This window comes from Heliangelus exortis, chromosome 5 (genome assembly GCF_036169615.1).
Source record: "Heliangelus exortis chromosome 5, bHelExo1.hap1, whole genome shotgun sequence".
In the NCBI taxonomy this organism is placed as follows: domain Eukaryota; kingdom Metazoa; phylum Chordata; class Aves; order Apodiformes; family Trochilidae; genus Heliangelus; species Heliangelus exortis.
The window spans coordinates 21,952,859-21,971,350 of NC_092426.1; the positions used below are offsets into that span (position 1 = coordinate 21,952,859).

The following is an 18,492-nucleotide window of genomic DNA, read 5'->3' on the forward strand; positions in this document are numbered from 1 at the left end:
TTCTCTTTCAGTAGCAGATCTCAGTGTTCCAATGGCAGGATGGAATGTGAGGAGAAATGGGCAAGACCACGTGCTTGCAGGACATGCCACTGTTTGAATTCTTGCTTCATGGGAAATGTGCTTACTTTTTCTCAACACTGTGCCTTAGATCTAGCTATCAGAGCCAATTCTTTGGGAGTGAAGTATCCCAGTCTCTTAGCAGTACCAGCAATACTGCTTCTCAGTGTTCTGAGCTTGTTCTGCATTGCCATCAGAAGCAGAAGTGACATATTCCTATGATAATTGTTATTTGTGATTCTATACTTCACATGGGCCTTCTCACTATGTTGACACAGCCACAAGCTAACACAGCCATGAGACTATGAGGGAACAAAATTTCAGCTGTTCTGCTTTTTCTCTCCTACTTCAGAGTACCAGAACCACATGGTTCATGCACAACCATGACAAACACAGTTGCTTAAAAATCCTAGACTAGCTCCCACAAAGCACATGACCAACTGCAGCAAGATCCATGCTGACTGCAGCATTTGAAAGAGCACCTGAAGGTGCACCTCATCAGGGTATCTTAAGGAAAAATACATCAAGAACAAGGTAGTGCCCAGGTGTCATAGGGAGAACACAAGGGTATCTGAGGTACCATAAGTCTGCGAGTCGGTTTCCTCTGTCTAGCTGTATTTAATTCCAAATGAGATATGCTTTGTGCAGCAAACAAACTAGGGATGGATATAGTGCTGGGAGCAGAACTGAGTTACAACAGATTGTTACTAGCAGTAATTCCCATTTCTTTCCTGAGGCACACTCCTAAAAGCAGCTATTTTCAGGAAACTGCCTTCAAATAACACTCTCCCTGTCTGCCTGATACACGCTGTCTCTCCTCTACTCTTTAAAGTGGGTATTTTTATGATGGAAGGCACTCAGTTAATGTTGAAGCCTAAAAGGTACATGCAGGACAGGGCAAGTTTCTCTAACATGGCCCTGATATTATTCCTTCTGCTATCCTGGAAATAACTGGCCTAAGGAATGCAATAGCCTCTTTTCTGAGTTGGCAAGGTGGTGCCATTTGTAGTGTGCATACTTGTCCCAGTGGGACTTGGCCTGAGATTCTTCCATCCTTCCCTTGCCGAGTTAATTTTGTCCAGAGTGCCAAAAAGCTGTCAAATGGCATTTTTGCAACTATCAATTTAGATTGGGTTGGACCTGGTGACATGGAGGTGAAAGGATCTGGAGTCCGTTTTCCTGCTCTTCTAAGCTAGCCAATATCTCCTTGTGCTTATTCAGGGGGCTATCTCTGATAATGTCAGTATGAATATTTTGCTGACATTTAGCTGATAGCTACACTTCCTGTTGCAGAATAATGTAAAGGGAAATAAAGGGAAAAGAACTGCTGTGACAGGAGACAAAGGCACAGTTCAGTGGCTGGTGTAAGGTGTTCTTGTGCCATAGCCTGATTGCTGTTTAACAGCAGGTCTGACATAATGTTGTCAAACTGCATTGAGCAAATATCCCTGAAAATATGTTATTACAAACCAAATCCTTTAGATTATAATTTCACCATTTCTCTCCAGCTGTTCTCTGGTCTCAGATGCCATATGCAGAGTAGCTCCAACTCAAAAAGAATAAAAGGAACATAGTATCTCAGTAAGAAGTTAACCCCCTCTGTAATATCAATGGTAAAAATAATTAAGTCTTTTTACTTCTCTAGTGTGTTCCATCTGAGGGTCTCAAAGCATTTTACAAGCATTAATTAATTAAACTTTTCATCTCCTCCCTGAGGCTTTTTCTGTTTTGAAGGTGGTTCAGTCCAGTTTGGTAGACATGGCTGTGGAAATAGCTGATCCTCAAACCAGAGGTTAAAAACTGCCTTTAGAAATCTTCAGTTCTTATAACTGCTGCTCTTTTATGCCACAATTGTGCTTCCCAGTTTTAGTTTGGTGGATGATTTATTTTCCTCTGGCCCATGGATTCTCAGATCTGCAGGTCCCATCTCCCTGCTTTGCTCTGTCCCAGGTGGGTGATGCCACTGACACAGTGCCCAGGAGCTAAACTGACACTACACTAGCTCCAGAATTACTGAAGTGTTAAGTAGCTTAAAGCCACTTTTGGGTTCCATAACCCTCTCTCTCAATTAGATCAGGCAATCTGGACCTGAAAGGAATGGAAAAAGAAGGGATAAGAATCAGTAAGTGGAAATATTTTAAAAGTAACTCATTAGATAAACATTTTATTTTGAAATATGCCAAGTATTTATAAGTGAAGTGTAGAAATTGCTTATCCCATTGCTGAAATCCAATCATTCTTAGGGCTGAACATGAATTGCACATAGCAGCACTTTCATCATCTTTTAAAGAAGGCAGGAATCAGATTCTATCCAGCTGAAACTGGTGAGGAAGGTGAGAGAAGGCATAAATTAAGTACTCTAACTGGAGTCAGTAATTTGGATTCAGTTCCCATCTTAAAGGAAATAGATTGGAAAATCTGTAATCATAATTAATGTTGTATTACTTGAATGTAAAAAACAGTGATAATTAAAATAGTAAAAGTAATAAATAAACAACTATGCTAAATATGCAGCAAGCCTTGGGGTTTTGTTGGCGAAACTGATGAAATAGTTTTGCATTGATATTTATATAACATCTTTTGTCTTGGGGATCCCAAAGCAAACTATATCACCAACTGCAACATTGAAAAGCTTGTGAACAAGGCAAGCCATATGTTGTTTTGTTAACAGTGTCATTTTGGAAATAATCTGTAGCATTTCTAATTATGTCATGTAAACTATTTGATTTAGTTAATTTGAGTTCAATAATGTGCATTCCTCACCTAGAAACCAAAGCAACTGGCACATTATAAATATGCTGGCATATAGAATAGTAGAACAAATTAATAATTTAATAATGTGTACTGCTAACTGTGTGTTACATCCTCCTTTTCAAGAAATGGAGGTGCTTTTCAAAGGCTGGTGGTAATAAAGAATGATCCTTTCAGTTAATTAGAAATGTGTACTTTGTTCCTGAAACACACAATTATCCATTCATTGAATTCTACAGTTTTCTTGTGTTTAGTGCATTTTACTGTCTGTGTTTTACAGGTAAAGTAATAGAAAGGATACATTAAACCCCACACAGTCAGTAGAAAGCCACTGACAAATTCAAGTCTCTTGATTTTCTCTCTCAATTGAAAACATTGTTCTTTTCTCAATTTCTCTAGGCAAGGAACACAGGACTAGAAGAAAAGCTCTTCTAGGATGACCTGCTAGGTATTCCTCTCCTGTCTCCTGCCATCAGGGGCAACATGTCCTATCGTGGCTTTTGTGTTTGTGACAAAGGGAATGATTCACATTTCTCTGCTGGACACCAGACTGGCCATTGATCCAGTTCAGGTTGTCTTTCTGAAAAAAGGCAAGGCTGATATCTTAATGGAGTTTGCTGTGGGGAAAGGCTGGTCTGGTTTGTGCTCTGGAATTAAGAGACAAATTGAAGGATTCCAGTCTCAGGTGCTGGGAACTGAAAATAAAGTTGCTGCTGAGTATGGTTTTCCTCACAGTCTTGGCTTCATCTCTGCACTTCCTCAGCCATGTCAAACAGTACTTTCTTAAAGTTTGAAGATTCTCTTTAAAATGTAAAATAAATTCAGGAAGCATCTCATAAAAGCATCCTGCACACTACCTTTCATACTGGTGCTTCAGTTTGGTTAGGTTGGTCACAGGACTGGCAGGTAGGATTAGAAAATCATTCCATTAGTCCCCTTATTCCCAGCAGGAGAGCATTCCTGATGATTGTTAGCTGAGCTGTTCCCAAGGCTTTCTGAAGAGTAACTGCACATCCTTGTCTTGGGTCCTCTTGAGGGCTGTTCATTTTAGCAGTCTGTCATCTCCCTAACTGGGGTTATTGGGCCATTTTGTCTCTTTTCCATGCCTTGTATGACCTAGCCCTGTCTGAAGAAGTGTATGAGTTGGGGCTGTCTGTCCATAAATTCCTGCATGTCCAATTTCCCTCACCTTTACATCAGTGGATATGCACAGGTTTCAGCAGAACCATTATGGAAGAATTCAGGGAACACAGTGAAATGTCCTCACCTCCAGAGCAGGGAAGTCTCAGCTTGTCTGAACTTCATGTGCAGAGATTGTTTTCCTCTGTGACTCTACAGTGCTCAGCAAGCTGATGACACATGAGAAGTAGCCAATTCTGTAGCAAATTTTATTCTTTCTCATTTTACTGTAAAGGGGAGGGGAACTCACAAAAATTGCAAGGATCTCACCCACTTTCCCTCCTCACTGCAGAGCTGCTGATCTATTTTTGTTTCATAACATGGTACAGAAATAAAGCTCCCCAAACCTTAAAATGAATCCCAGCATGTAGCACCATACAGAGTGTTCAGCCTCCCCACCTGGTTAGTAGTATTCTTTAGTTCCTGCCTTAAGCTCTCTTGGTAAGTTTTCAGAACATGAGAGGTGCAGCAGTTGGACGGCAGGGACAGGCAAGAGGACAGTTTAGAAGATAGCAAGAGGGATGGGTAAGTAGGTGAATGACAGCAGAAGGGTCACAGAAACACTCATGAAGCTGGGAAAAGTGCAGTCATAGAAGCACTGTCCTGTAGAATCTGGATCAAAATTCATTATATTGGTATGCTGACATTTCTCCTCTGTCAGTTTACAGATGTGAAATCTCTGGCAAGGTGTGCATTGCTGTATTTAGTAGTACATGCACTTGAAAAAACATCATGCCTTCTAATGGTACTAAGTTCCTTGTCCATAAACTCAGGCAGTAAGAATACTGGAGAGGAAAAGTAGACATTGAAATCTGAGTTTGCTTCAGTTCACTGGGTTGGAAGGAAGGCTGATGATGTTCTTGTTTGCTGAACGCTTCAGGATGCCTGGTATACTGAGTAGGCAGGGATCGAAGGGAAAGGAAAACAGTACAGCTGCACATGCATTTCTCACCTCTTTTATTTTTGAACACTGTCCTCTGCAGTCTTTACACAAATGTATGTTTTTAAAATACTATTGTAACATCTTTAAATTAACAGTACTACTGTCATTTCCCCAGCCAGGTTAGAAGCACCTTTGCTTTGTGTTTCTTACTCCTTAATGCTCATGCAAACTGATGAAACTGTTACACAGGCAAGTCATAGGTTAGGACAATCAAAATACATGGAATCTATCTTTCTTTTCATTTGCTTAGTTAAATCTTACCTAACACCAGATGTTATCTCATAGCACTTTGTAATTTTCATCTTCTGATCTTTATATGCTATTCTGAATCAGATCAGGATGGATCCCTGAAGGGGTGACAGCTACTGCGTTCAAAGCAGAGGCTGTTGACAGTTGTGTCTCTGTCTTTTGGGTCTAAGCAGAATTTATCTGAATATACTTGACTGAACTAAACTGGAGGGGATAATCTGACACTAACCTTTCCTTATCCCACCCTCCTGGATGGAGAGTATAGGAACTAAGAAGTCTTTTCTTGCCTAACATTTCTGATTCACAGAACTTTCTGTTGCTGATGTAGTGCCAAGAGGCAGAGGGGTTATTCTGGGGCAGATTCTTTTTCATTTGTTTTGTTTTCTTTTTCTATAGCAGTGTGGCAATCCCCATCCTGGCAGCAGGAATACCCTAAGGGAAGGGAGAGGAGCTGCTGTTGAAGACAGAATTCTTCATGGCTGCTTGTCCTCTCTTTGACTGAAGCATCAGAGGGGCTGGGGGGTGGGGGAAGTGCCTCAGGCTCATCCAGAGTTGACCCATGGATATTTTTAGCACCTTAATGCTCTTTCTAAGCCCTTCCCCCCCCCCCCAGCTTATTTCTCTCTTCTTGGCAATGGCACTTTTGTGAGCTACTCAGTCACAGGTTAGAAAGCGCTGAAGAAAGTCAAAGGGCAGGCAACTGAGGTTGTCCTTTCAGAGAGGCACTTGAAAGGTCAGGAAATGCCTGGGCCTTGGGTAGCAGCCCCTCCTAGCTTAGCCTTGCTGGTGAAGCAGGCTTGCCAGCCCATGCAGACAGGGCAATGGGGCTCTGGGCTGAAAGAGCATATGAGGGAGGCAGAGGAGGAAAGAGGAGAGGGTGAAGGAAGAACAGGAAGAGATGGGAAGATAGGATAAGGAGAATCGTAGTACACAAAGGGGACTAAAGCAGGTGAGGGAGGGTGTGTGCTGTTGGAGCATGACTAAGAAAAAGAGGAAATGGGAAGGGAGAGCAATTTTACTTCCCTCAGATTGCAGGCCAGATTAAGGGCCATGGGCTTCCTCTTCCCTTGGGGAATCCCTACACTTCAAAGCCAGGTCCACTACCTGCAGGCATCAGGAGAAGGTATGTAGACAGTTCCACTTAGAGGACACACCTCTTTACCTTGCCACCATGGGAGATGCCAGTGAAGGCTGAGCAGCTGGCCAACAGGAGGGTGCTAAATTTTAGAGTACAGTAGAAATTAGGGTATAGTAGAAAGTGATTCAGCTATCACCCAGACAGTAAGTAAGGTACTAACTCCTGATGTGCTGGGCTGCCGAGGACCTGAGCATGTTGTGCTCCGAGGGTTCATGGCATCCCTGCCTGCCTGTCCCATCCAGTTATGGTTTTGGCTCTTAACATGTGCAGGATTTGAGCTTTCCAAAGGGTTACGGCGCATTCTCCTCCTCCCTTGGGAGCTGTGGAGCGGCAGGGCGAGCCTTGCCCCATCCCGGTCCTGTAGGAGGATGATCGAGCCACTCCCTTTCCCTTCTTTCAGTGAGGACATGGAAAGGAGCAGTTGGGAGACTCCATTGGCTACAGTAGCTGGGCCCAGTGTCAGGCTGATGCCAGGACAGAAATAACAGGCTCAAAATAACATGGCTCCCCCCTGCACCATACCCCTACCTCCTCCTCCTTGTAGCCCACTCCTTACAGTAGCTTCTTTTTAGTTTTTCACAGTCTCAGCTGTGTGTTATTGTTTCAGGCAGGGGAAGTGTGTTGCCTGGATACAGTTGCTTTGATGAGCAGTGCAGTCCCCCTGGCATTCAGGCTGCAGTCCCCGCTTTTCCCCAGCATCACTGCTTAGTGTGAAGGATGTGAAGGATGGATTTAGGTCCCTGGAGGGCTTCTGAATGCAAAAAGGGACGGGGAGGGGTGGAGGAAAGAAAGAGCACCACAAATGTCACCATTCTCCTTTCACCCTGCAGAAGCAGCCAGGTGTAGAGATTGCAGAGACAGGCAGGGACAGGCAACTATTCCTCTTGTTGCTGGAGGCCAGCATGAAGCTGGTCCTAACCCAATAAAAGATGATCCCACACCTGAACTGGGCCAAGAAGCCACTCCAAAAGGTGCTTCACAAGCAACGGAGATTAAGACTACCTGACATGGTCCAGCAAGCACAAGCCTAGGCCCAAGTGAGCCTACCAAGCTGTCAGGATAAAAAAATCATTGCTCTGAAAATGGAGTTGCACAAAATGGGACAGGGTTGAGAGGGAATAAGCCAATTCCCGCTCCTCTTGATGGGATAGAACAATTCACATTCCTCTTGCTTCACAGTTTCACAGTTAGACAGTCTCCTCGGCACCGGAAAGCTTCCTTTGGCTGATGCTGCTTGAAAAGTACTGTGATGTGCTTACAGGTGTCTAAACGGTAAAGACCACAAGGAAATTATCACATTATTTCAAAAGGCTTTAACCATGAAGAATATGAGCAAGATGAAAGATCATTTACTATCTATCAGAAAAAATACTGAAGTCAGTTTTTTTGCTTGCTTTATTCCCTGATTTTCTAAATGCAAGTCACACCTGCTCCATTTCTAGATAACAAGTACATATAATGAAAATCCTTAGAAAGGATAATTTCTCAGCAATGTTACAAAGTCTCCACAAAACTAAATTCTGTAATTGAGAACTGCTATCTATATTGCCAAAGGCATATTTGTACTGCAGTCTTCAGTGGTGTCTCCAACTTCCCCATTCTGGTGTGGGCCAATTTCAGAGAAAAGGTAAAGAGAATAATCAGACTAAACTGGTTGGTTCCAGCAGGACCAGTTCCATAAGGCCAGAAAGTATCTGGCTTTAGTAGCATAGCCTAAAATAAAACAGATGAAACTAAAAATACAAATATATTTCAGGACCAGAATGAGAAAAAAACCCTAAACTAAGACTCTTTTTGGGTGTTGTCTGACCAGGAGGACTCAGCCCCCTTGACTCTACAGGCACAAGTGCCTCTGCTGATGATGGTGCTGCAGGATCTTGGTGGGAGGTTGGCATCTCTCAGTTACACAGGTCTCACTCAGGATTCTATCAGCCAAACAAACATTTCACATTCCCCAAGAAAAGCAATGGCCACCCACTGCAGTTTGGCAAGCACTGGTAGTTCCCAGTGAGAAAATCTATTTAGCTGGCAGTCATCTGCATTCTGCAGTAGTTTCAGTTTCTTAGCTCATTTAGAGTGAATCTCCTGATGCAGTGCTTTAGAGCAAGTTGAGCATGACATAATTCATAGGTGACAGTACAGTAGTGATTTCTGCTGCAAGAGGAATGCTTGCAACCTTTTAGCCACGTGAAGAAATTAAAAATGCAGTGTTGGACACTGGCATGTATGGTAATCTAAAGTCATCCTGGGCTTTAACAGCAAACAAGTGTGTCAGTGAAGACAGGCCCCAGCAGTCAAAGAGACTCATGCCAGCCCTGCCATTCTCCTTGGTTGCTTCATTCAACTTATTGTCAGCACCTCAGTCATCTGTTGAGGTAATGTTGAAGAGTTACAGTCAGGCAACTGTGGGTTAAAGTATTTGGCTGCATCATATGCAAATTGAAAAAGACTCACCACAAAGCTGGGATTTATGCCTGTACAGAATGCCACAAGTCCTGCCTTCTTGCTGGCCCTTCTATTAATCCCATATGAATATCAAATAATGAAAGCAGCAAGACAGAACTGCACAGCACCCAGCAAGTGAAAAGCCCTGGAGCACTTGCCAGTAGTATCCTTCAGATACTCCTAAGTGTGGAAGCTTCTCAGGGAAGACATCCTAAGGGCAGGGCAAGGAAAGGAGGAAAAGAAGATAGTACAGATCTCTGACAGGGGCAAAGAAAATACACAGATGGGGGCTTTCTTTCTTCAGTCTCAGAAACTGGATTAATCAATGCAGAACAGGACAATACTGGTAAGGCTTTTTAACAATGATGGCTCCTCTGCTCCATTTTCTTCTGCATCAGACACACTGAAATCAAGAGACCAGATATAGATGCTACTGAGAAGTGAAGAAGGAAAAAGGGAAAAAGAAGTCTAATCACAGGTTCTTTTTTACTTTTTTTCCACCTCATTCCCATTTCAAAGACAAAATAAAATAAAACGACACATATAGAGAAAGAGAGTGTGAATCATTTAACATGAATTTTGCCTGAATGAGAACTGACATAAGTGTGTGAAGCAGGAAGGAAATGTATGAATAATGCAGAGCAAGGCTGCGTGCAGACAGAAGACTGTTATTGTGTCCCTGCTTACAGCTTCTGAAAGCACAATCAAATAGATACAGAAAGAGTGAAAAAGCCTGCATGGTCATCTCATGTTGAAAAGGTGTTAAAATACATTGTGGATCACAAAATAATGCCTCTCAATCACTGTGCCAAAGTCACTCATCTGCTCACACCAAGACAAAGAAGAGGAGTTGGTGTTGCTTTAAGTTAGAAGTGAGTGGAATGACTTCTGCATGGGTTAGGCTTGCTCTAAGCTGTGCCCAAGCTGCAGAGCCTGCTATGGTAGACTAAGGCAGAAAGCCAGTGGGAGAACATACCCTGAGCAGCTCTGCCATTCAGCCTTTACTACACATGCCTGGGAGAAGGGTTTGTAGAACTACATAAAACAGATTTTTTAATGAAAGTGACCTGTGAAAGAATCCTACCTGCCTTTCTGCTTATTTGCAGTTGTGTGCACAAGAAGCTGAACTCATTTCTTATTCCTTTTATGGGAGAAATTATGGCTAGGAACTAGCACACTCTCCCAGGATGCTCGGGACAGCTGGATTCCATTTGTGGTCCTGCCACTGGCTGGTTTTGGCCAAGCATCATCATTTTTGTGCCACTGGTGAAGCACTTTGAAATTTTCTAACAAAAAGCAGCATGTAAGAGCTGGATATTAATTCTGATTATTCTAAGAAGCCCATCATCATACCGTGTGGTCTCTTGAATTCTGTAATTAAGGCACACTTCTGCCCTGAGGAGGGTATTCTTATTCCTCCCCTTGCTTTATACCACTTCTGGATGGAATTTGCAATAATTTCCGAGGTAGCCTGTTGTATCCCCTCCACATGTCTGGTCCTTTTCCAAATCATAGTCTATGAGTTCATCTGAGCAGTGATGGGAGACTCTGGTTGTATTGTGTTCCTCAAGAATTCAGTAGCAGCAGAACTCATACAGTCAGCCATAGTTGCTGAAGATTTCCCAGAAAGCTTTAAGAAAAAAGGCTGACCTACTGAATGACTTTTTCTCTAATTTACTGCTATATTAGACCACTACAACATATAATACAAAATTACATAGGGTTATATAGGTGACTGGAGTCTGTTCATATTTTTTGACAATATAGAGAAGTTTACCTGGAGGTCTAAGGAATGACATCTTAAGGAAAACTTTAGGGACAAATCGAAGAAAGGTATGGGGGAAGGCCAGGGCACGAGGGCATAAACCAAGGCAGATTCAGAAATACTGGTATTAAATTTTGGGTAGAAAAGAAACAAGGAAGGAAAAGGTAGAGTCTTTGAGGACAAGAGTGTAGGAGACATGAAAGCCTTGAAAGAGAAGGAAACTCTGTGGAATTATACTGTTAGCAATAGAAATAATCTTCCTGTGCAAACAGGCATTCTCTCATTTGGGACATCTACCTAGATAGCCCAGTATCACATCAAAGGGCAGACTGTGACAAGCCCTGTGGCACATAGAGGCACACACAGTTTTAAGTACAGCACTAAAAGCAGACGACAAGGAGAAGGAGTAATGCTGATGCAATGCAGTGATGAAAATAAACATACCTTCTACTTCAGGGGTGGAAAAGGCACATTCCACCTTCTGGCTCCTAGAAGTCTGCTGCAGCCTTTCATTAGCCAAAAGAAGCAGCAGGCCTGAGCCAAAACCAGTCTGCTTTTGCTTCCTCACCTCACGCTTGCTTGTTTCTCCTTGGTGCTTGGGAAGAGGGAGAGGCCAGCAAGGACTGTCATGTTTCAATGTTCTCCTGTATTTTCTATGTATTTCTATGGTGATATTAAAGTGCCCTCTATTTTCTTTTTTATTATCTTGAAATGGGAGCTGCAGGTGCTTGTATGCTGAGTAACTATTGCACATAATGAAAAGTGACAGGACAGTTCAACCTCTGGGGTCCTTTCAGTCCATAGGCTTCCTGCTGAGAAACTCATGAAGGTGGGCACCTATGTTCATATTTTTTCTTAAGTTATTCTGACATAACTCCTTCAGGAACTGTATGATTCCCTCTAACTCATAACATGCAATCTCGCTGGCTACATCACCCAGCATTTACTTCTGGTCACTGATAATCTGAGCTCCCATCAAATCAGTAGCCTAAATATGAAAGGCTCCTTGCTGTGGTGTCCACAGTCCTGGGGGAGGTTATGTTTCATAGGTGATGAGAGGACAGGTCACACCCTTTCCAGCTGGGCTTTGAGCTCTTTTAGGGGAGGATGATATGAAAGATGGTAATTAGTGTCTTTTTGAGACAAAGCCAACAAGCTTTAGGCCTGAATTAGCAGCTTTAAAATGCAGTGAGATCAGCTATTTCTGCAGACTGTGTGATGCTGCAAAGAAAAATCTTACCAGTAGAAGAACTTGTGTAGAAGTTGCTTAGGATCTCATGCCATCTCCCACTTTCTTTGTATCAATATGCCCACTAACCCTGCTTCACTGTGCTCTGAGGAGCTGTAAAGAAGCACTTTCTTCTCAGACACTGAGATAGGCTGCCATGATGTTGTGGTCCTCTAATACATCACACCTGTTTCTCTGCTCCTACAATTAATTTACAGTTCATATTAGCTCCCTACAGAGCATGATGAGGAACAGTGAATCCAGCTTTTGTGAATGAGAGACAGCACCACCAAATTTACCTCTGCTTAAATTAAGAACTGTCTTGAGACTCTCCTGTAAAAGAAGATGTATTACATTGAATCCAGGGGCATCCACGTGCTTATAGTTAAATTTAATCTGTCCCTCTCATAAATGGGAAAGCACAGACAGACTTGTGAGTCTGGAAAGTCTACCATGTGGAGTCCACAATGTCTATGCATTGAACATGTCTCTATCTTTCCAGACCTAGTGCTGAGCTGAACTGGATGTATCTCTGTTAGCTGGTGAACCGTACGGTGTTCAGGCCTTCTGTATATGAAGGCCATGCTGAATTATCTCCACTTACATGGAGAGCCATATTCTGTCAATTTGCTCTAAAAGCAGATGAACTTTATTTAATCCAATATACCACCCATTTTAATAAAGGTTGAGATATTGATCTCCCCAGTAAATCAAGGTGAGATCTATAGATCCCTCCCAATAAATGATGGTGGCTATATTGATTCTCTTCTTCCCACCCCCCGTAAGTGAAAGGAAGACGTATTAGTGCCTCCCCATTAAATGAAAGTGAGCTGTATAGAGGCCACCCCCATAAATAAAGGGTGGGCCATGCTGACTTAGATCTTAACCACATAAATGGAGGTGAGATGTATTGATTCCATCTTCTGTAATTGAGCAAGCACTGTATTATGGTCCTCCTTCTAACATAAATGATGGCAAAGCATATTGCTTCCATCAGTCTTGAAGTGAAAGGTGTTTTGTTGAATATCCCCAAAATAAGGATGGAAAGCCACACAGAACTTGGCATCTCATCCAAGAACTTATTTTGATCTGTTATTTATATGTTGAGGCTTTTACTGTGTTTGGAATGTCAGAGGTGTGTTACTGCTTAAAAGCTCTGGACAGAAAACAAAGTGCTAAAGCACAATAATCTCAGTGAAGTGATGTGATGGCTAAGCAGAAGGCCCCCTGGGTTCCAGTCCTTGTGTTCATGTAGACCACTTGCATTTAGACAAGTTTCCTGGCTTTTGTGCGCCTTGTTTACTTAGTAAGGATAATGATCTTCCTCTGATACTATGCTGTAGAATAGATCTATTCATGACTGTCTGCTATGTTTTGTTGGCTAGTAAGTTCTGGATATAACAGGTAGAACTGGATGGAGCATTATAGGGCAAAATAGTGAAAAAATAAGGTGTACTCTGTATGCCCTGTCCCTTAAGAGAGGCCAGGCCTGTATGGTGCAGGTAAATAATTAGCAGCAGCTACCTGGAGCCTGCAGTGATTTTTGCTCTTCATTCCTGCTGCTTCATACTCCTTTCTACTGACAGCACTGGTTTTAAGTGGTCTTTGCTGGTGGCAAACATACCAAGGGTACCTCACCTCAAAGCCATGCACTAGTTCAGGAATTCAGTCTTTCTGACTGTGACTGTTGCAAGTGAGGCAGCATGAATAGTGTCCATCTGCAAAGCAAAACATCAGATTCAACTGCACCCCTTCAGGAGATCTTGTTCAGCCCAGCAGCATAACAAACCCCACAACAGACCAGAGACAGCTGCTGGGGATACAAAAGAGAGGTGCCAACTCCTTGCTTCCCCAAGGAAATTTACTCATTTTCTCCACAATGCTCCATTGTGTGGTTGTTTTTTGTTACCTGTTATGAACATCATAATCCTTGGGGAAGCTACAGAAGACAAGTGAAGAGGACAGATCCAGCAGAGCCTTGTGGAGAGGCCTCTCTATGTCTTCCTGATTTGTCTCAGCACTAGCAACAAGATTAAAAAAAACAAGCAAACAATCAAAAAGACAAAGCAAAACTAAGTCAGGAACATGTAGATGACACAACAAAGTTGAAGTCAATAATAAAGCCCTTAAATATACCACACAATAAATTATACCACTGTCACAATTTTTCTCAATGTTGCAAAAAAGAAACATACCTCTGGTACCATGTCTGTAAGTGGAAAAAACCCAATTTCTTTGCAATTCTCTCATATAATCAGCTGTCTAAAACCCTCTCTGAGAGGATTCAGATTGGATTTTGTGCTGATTTTATACAGTTGTCTTACATCTTCCCCATGAGTGGTGAAAGAGATTTGTTCCATATTGCATTAGGGATGCAAATATTCTGTTTCACTGCATCATTTTAAAGGAGAACCAGACAGTTGCCATGGCAACAGCACATCTGAGCCAGATGTAGTTGCCATGGAAACAGAAACGATGGGAGCCAGGAAAAATAGTCCCAGGGGACAAACCATTTTAAAACACACACAAAAATTCCATTAAACTAAAATAAAATATTGCTTTGAAATTCTAGGGCCTCAGGAACAAGGGGCAAACCAGAGGAGAATGCAAACACTCTCTTGTGATCTCAGTGTGTTCCTTTATAACAATTTTGAGAGACAAGGAAGAAGTTGCTGGAAGTGATCCAGCGATTGCTAGAAAGGAGGTGAAAGTAAAACTCTCACTGTACCTCTGTCCTGGTTTGCTGACCCTGAGGGAATGTGAATGCTCTGGCACTGACAACTCCGCGCCATGGGGGCACAAATCAGTACTCGAGTCAGGTATCCCTCTCATTTGCTGCAGGCTCTCCTTCTGTAAAGCCAACCATTCTCCATACAAGGGCTTTCAACTAATGAGATTGTATTTTGGGGTTTTTTTTCAGTCTCTACAAGAGGCATAGTTTTTATCATTAAATAGGGGTCAAGATGCCCTGTTTGAGATGTCCAAGGCTTCGGCTTGGGAATCTTAAGCAAAGACTGGATGCCTGGCAGCACTTTGACCTGCACTCAGGCTTTCTGGGATGGGCCAGTCTGTTTGATAGGTAGTAAAGCAAGGAATATAAACCATCCTACATCTCATGGGGGTGTTTTGCTACTGTTTAATTGTAACTCTTTTTTTTTTAGCTTTAATATTAATCAGAGAGAATTATTAAAATAAGCAGTGAAGGATGCTATAGAAGAGAGGAAGGCAAACAGCTCCAGCATCCACACAGAGATGTGTGGATTTGGGGTCTCCTGAGAATGTAACAGGGCAAACACAAGGCCTGAGCCTGGGAGTGGGAGAAGAGAAGAGAGCAGATGGAGGCAGAAGCTGACAGGAATAGATGGAGTAATAGGGGAAGGTGAGGCAGGAGACCCTGGGAAACGATACGGATGAGGGCAAATGCTGGAGCCAAGTACCTGTGGTAAAATGAAAAGCAGTGAGAAGGTAAGCAGGAGAGCAGGTGAAGCTAAAGGCAGAAGACAAGGATGGATGCAGGCAGAGATGACAGGACAGATGGGAGCAGGACAGCAGACTACAGGATATGAGGGTGGGCAAGCTGGGGGCACCACAGCTGGCACAGCAGAAGGGGACAGCACAGAGAGGGAGACGAAGTCTGGCTCAGTAAGTACAGGGGCAAGGAGAGGCAAAGAGAAGCAGGAGGTGCAGAGACCAGACAGGGCAGAAGATGGTTTGTAGGGTAGCACATTTTCTATTGCTTGTAATATTGCCATGCTTCAGCAGATTTCCCTGGCTTCTCTAGAATCACTGCATATATAAATACTTTTGTTAGCTTCTTCACTCATCACACTGTGGTGAGGGCTGCGTAATCCAGTAAAATGTTGTATTTATTTCCTTGCTCTGTATGAACAGTTAATGTTATCAAATCTTTTCACACTTTCAAGGTGCAAACATTTATTATTTTCTCACTGAAAGAAGATTTAGAAAAGCAGTTCAGCATCTCAGGTGCCTTTGATTTGTCTCTGCATTTTCTGCCTTCTCATTTTGAGATCGTGGTTCCTGCCCATTTGTTTCAAAATCACTCCTCTCTTTCTGTCTACAGAAAAGGGATATGGATGCTGCAGTCTGCACACACCTGTAAATTCTCTTGAAGCCAAGGAAGCCCGCATGCATGTAACTAACAGGACTGGAGGACTTGGCTAGGTTCCTGTTTAAAGGAATAATAAACTGCTCACATTTACTGAGAAGAAGAAAAAAAGTCTTTATTCAAAATGTAAATCTCTTCCTGCTGAGGACCGAACTCAAAAGTCAGCCTTCAGGATATAAATATTTATGCCTTTTGCATAAACAGCAAATGTAACATTTCCAATTAACTGTCCATCTTTCAATTTCTCTGGCTGCTGCTGCTTTCTGTCACAATATCAGAATGAGCAGTCCACTTGATTTGCCTGTGTTCAGATCTGTCACAAATTTCCACAGTCAGTAAGATGAAATTGTCCCTGAAAATGTTTATTTATCAGAGCCTAACAATTTCCTCGTATTTTTTATTCCTTGTATTCAATGTAAGATGAATTCTTTTCTGCTGAAAGATGTGAGATTCAAAGCCTTGGTAAGAGCCTTGGTAAGAGGACAACAGAGAAGGAGCAGAAGCAGGCATTGGTGAAACTGTGTACTCAGCCATTGCAGCACACTTCAGCCTAGACCTAGCAAAAGCCCTCATGACATGAGAGATGCCATTTGGTCCCTTGCCTTTCTACCAAATCTGACAGCTGGGTAGCACTGAGTGTAAGAGCTTTTATGATGTAGTCACCTGTTCGTGAGGAACTGCATCCATCACTTCTTTAGTGTCAGCTTCCTCAGGCATCTGACATTCAGTCCTGCTAATGGCAGCCTCCCACTTCCACAACTTCTTTCTCTCCCAGAAAATATGAACTGTGCAAATAGGAAAATGAACCCTGCTAGAGCTGGTAAACAGCAGTTCTCATTGGCATCATGCCTACAAAGCAGATTTTGCTGGAGCACTGGAAGGAGCATAAGAACACAAATCAACTGTGGAGAAGCAGTAGTAGGTAAAATACAAGTGAGCAGCCTCATGCAAGGGAAGGAAAAGCACTTGTGATATATTAGAAAGTGGGGAACCTTGTGATCCCTTCCTCCAAAGATGCTTTTGTGTGTTCCCCTGTCCTCTTGACCTGTCCTGCAACACCATGAAGTTTATCTCAGCATCTCTTAATTTCCTGGGAATTAAAAAACCTGCTAGGGCATTGTGTCAAACCAGGGGCTGCTCTTCAGCTGATCCAGCTTTTGCTGGGGGTTCAGGTGAAGAGCTCTTGGCCTTCCTGCTTACAGGGAAAGAACTGGCCTGGGAGCTGAACAGCTAGCCTGGGATGGGGCTTTGTGCTGCTGGTTGGGTCAGTACAGGAGGTCAGACTTGCTCTTTACCTTTCTCTGGAGCTGCATCCCTACAGCTAGCAACTCAGGCAGGTGCTGTTGCTATGGGAACTGGCTCTGCTTTAAAACTACCCATGTGATACTGCAGGGATGGAGGCATCTGCAATCGTGACTACTTAGGGGTGCACCCTCCTCACACACTTCTGCTACCTGCCACCTGCTTTTCTATGGGTTCCCAGCACGTTGAGGTGTGCTTTTGCTGTCTTCTGTCTGCCACATCCTTCCTGGCTCTGGATTCTTGCTGATGTGAACAGCTGCCCTCTCACATAGTGTGAGAAATCATTAATCGCTAACCCCAGAAGAAAGGATCCAAATTCACAAGTAACTGGAAGTTTAATTGCTTACTAAGCACAATTTGCACTTTGTACTGTGCTGTGCCCCAAAGGCATATATACCAGTTCTTTTCTATATTCAAATATAGGTCTTCACTTAAGCATCTTTGACCAGTGATCAGGTTATCCGCACCATAAAACCCTAAATAATCATCAGCATTTGCTTTAGGTGAGCTAGCTGGAGTGCACTGAAGTAGAAGCTAACTTTGCTTGGCTCCCTTTCTGCAAATCCTTGCATGTGTAGGATTCCATCAGCAGTGGAGCAGGTGTCCCAGCATAGCTGAAGTTATTACTGGCTGCGTGCGACCTTCCTCTTTTTTCATATCAACTCTGTATTCGATCAGTTACATCTAAAAGAAACTAAGCTAATGTAAGAAAAATATCCAAGTTTTGCTTTCCCACCAGGAACAGGAGTCAGGGTAGCAGCAGTGCAGACTGGCTCCTCTGTCATGTACTGTTCCTCCTGCTTGGGGAACTGTACAGGTGCAAGGCAGCCCTTTCAACTTCCTTCAAGTGGATCAATGTGGATTAACAATTTAGAATGGAGCTATCTCAAAAGGAGACTGAAAGTCAGTTTTCTTAAACCACAAGCATTTATTTCTTTTTTGTTCATCTCCCTTGACTGTGGCTGACTGTCTGGTACTTCTCTTGAGTTTTCACTGCTGGCTGAAGGGACTCCCTGGCTAGATGACGTTCATTAATCATACAACCATGCATCTCTGCAGCACCAAAACTTGGAATTCAAGTTACATTACTGACAGGCATTGGTCCAGATTCTCAGGTTGAGGGTGCTCTAAGGTCAAATAAGATATTTCATGTTCTGTGCACATTTTGGTTGTAATGTGGGACACACAGTTTTTAGGTAGTTGCTGGTTAAGGCACAGGAACAGATTTTCAGCTGAGTGTATTGAGTGTTCTAGGTCACCCTTAGGACTGAGGCAAAGGGAATTAAGCAACTGTCCACTTCCCAGATCT

At 42.9% G+C, this 18,492-nt stretch overlaps 1 protein-coding gene and 1 long non-coding RNA gene across 2 annotated transcripts in view; one reads left to right on the forward strand and one right to left on the reverse strand.

The window, feature by feature from the left end:
- The window catches only part of ANGEL1 (angel homolog 1), a 190,239-nt gene that overhangs the window by 91,534 nt on the left and 80,213 nt on the right, over positions 1-18,492 (forward strand). The window lies entirely within an intron of this gene.
- LOC139797091 (uncharacterized) lies at positions 1,640-7,187 on the reverse strand. The gene is made up of 2 exons (XR_011726280.1): positions 6,846-7,187; positions 1,640-2,145 (listed from the first exon to the last, which is right to left on the reverse strand). It is a non-coding gene; the product is annotated as an uncharacterized lncRNA (long non-coding RNA).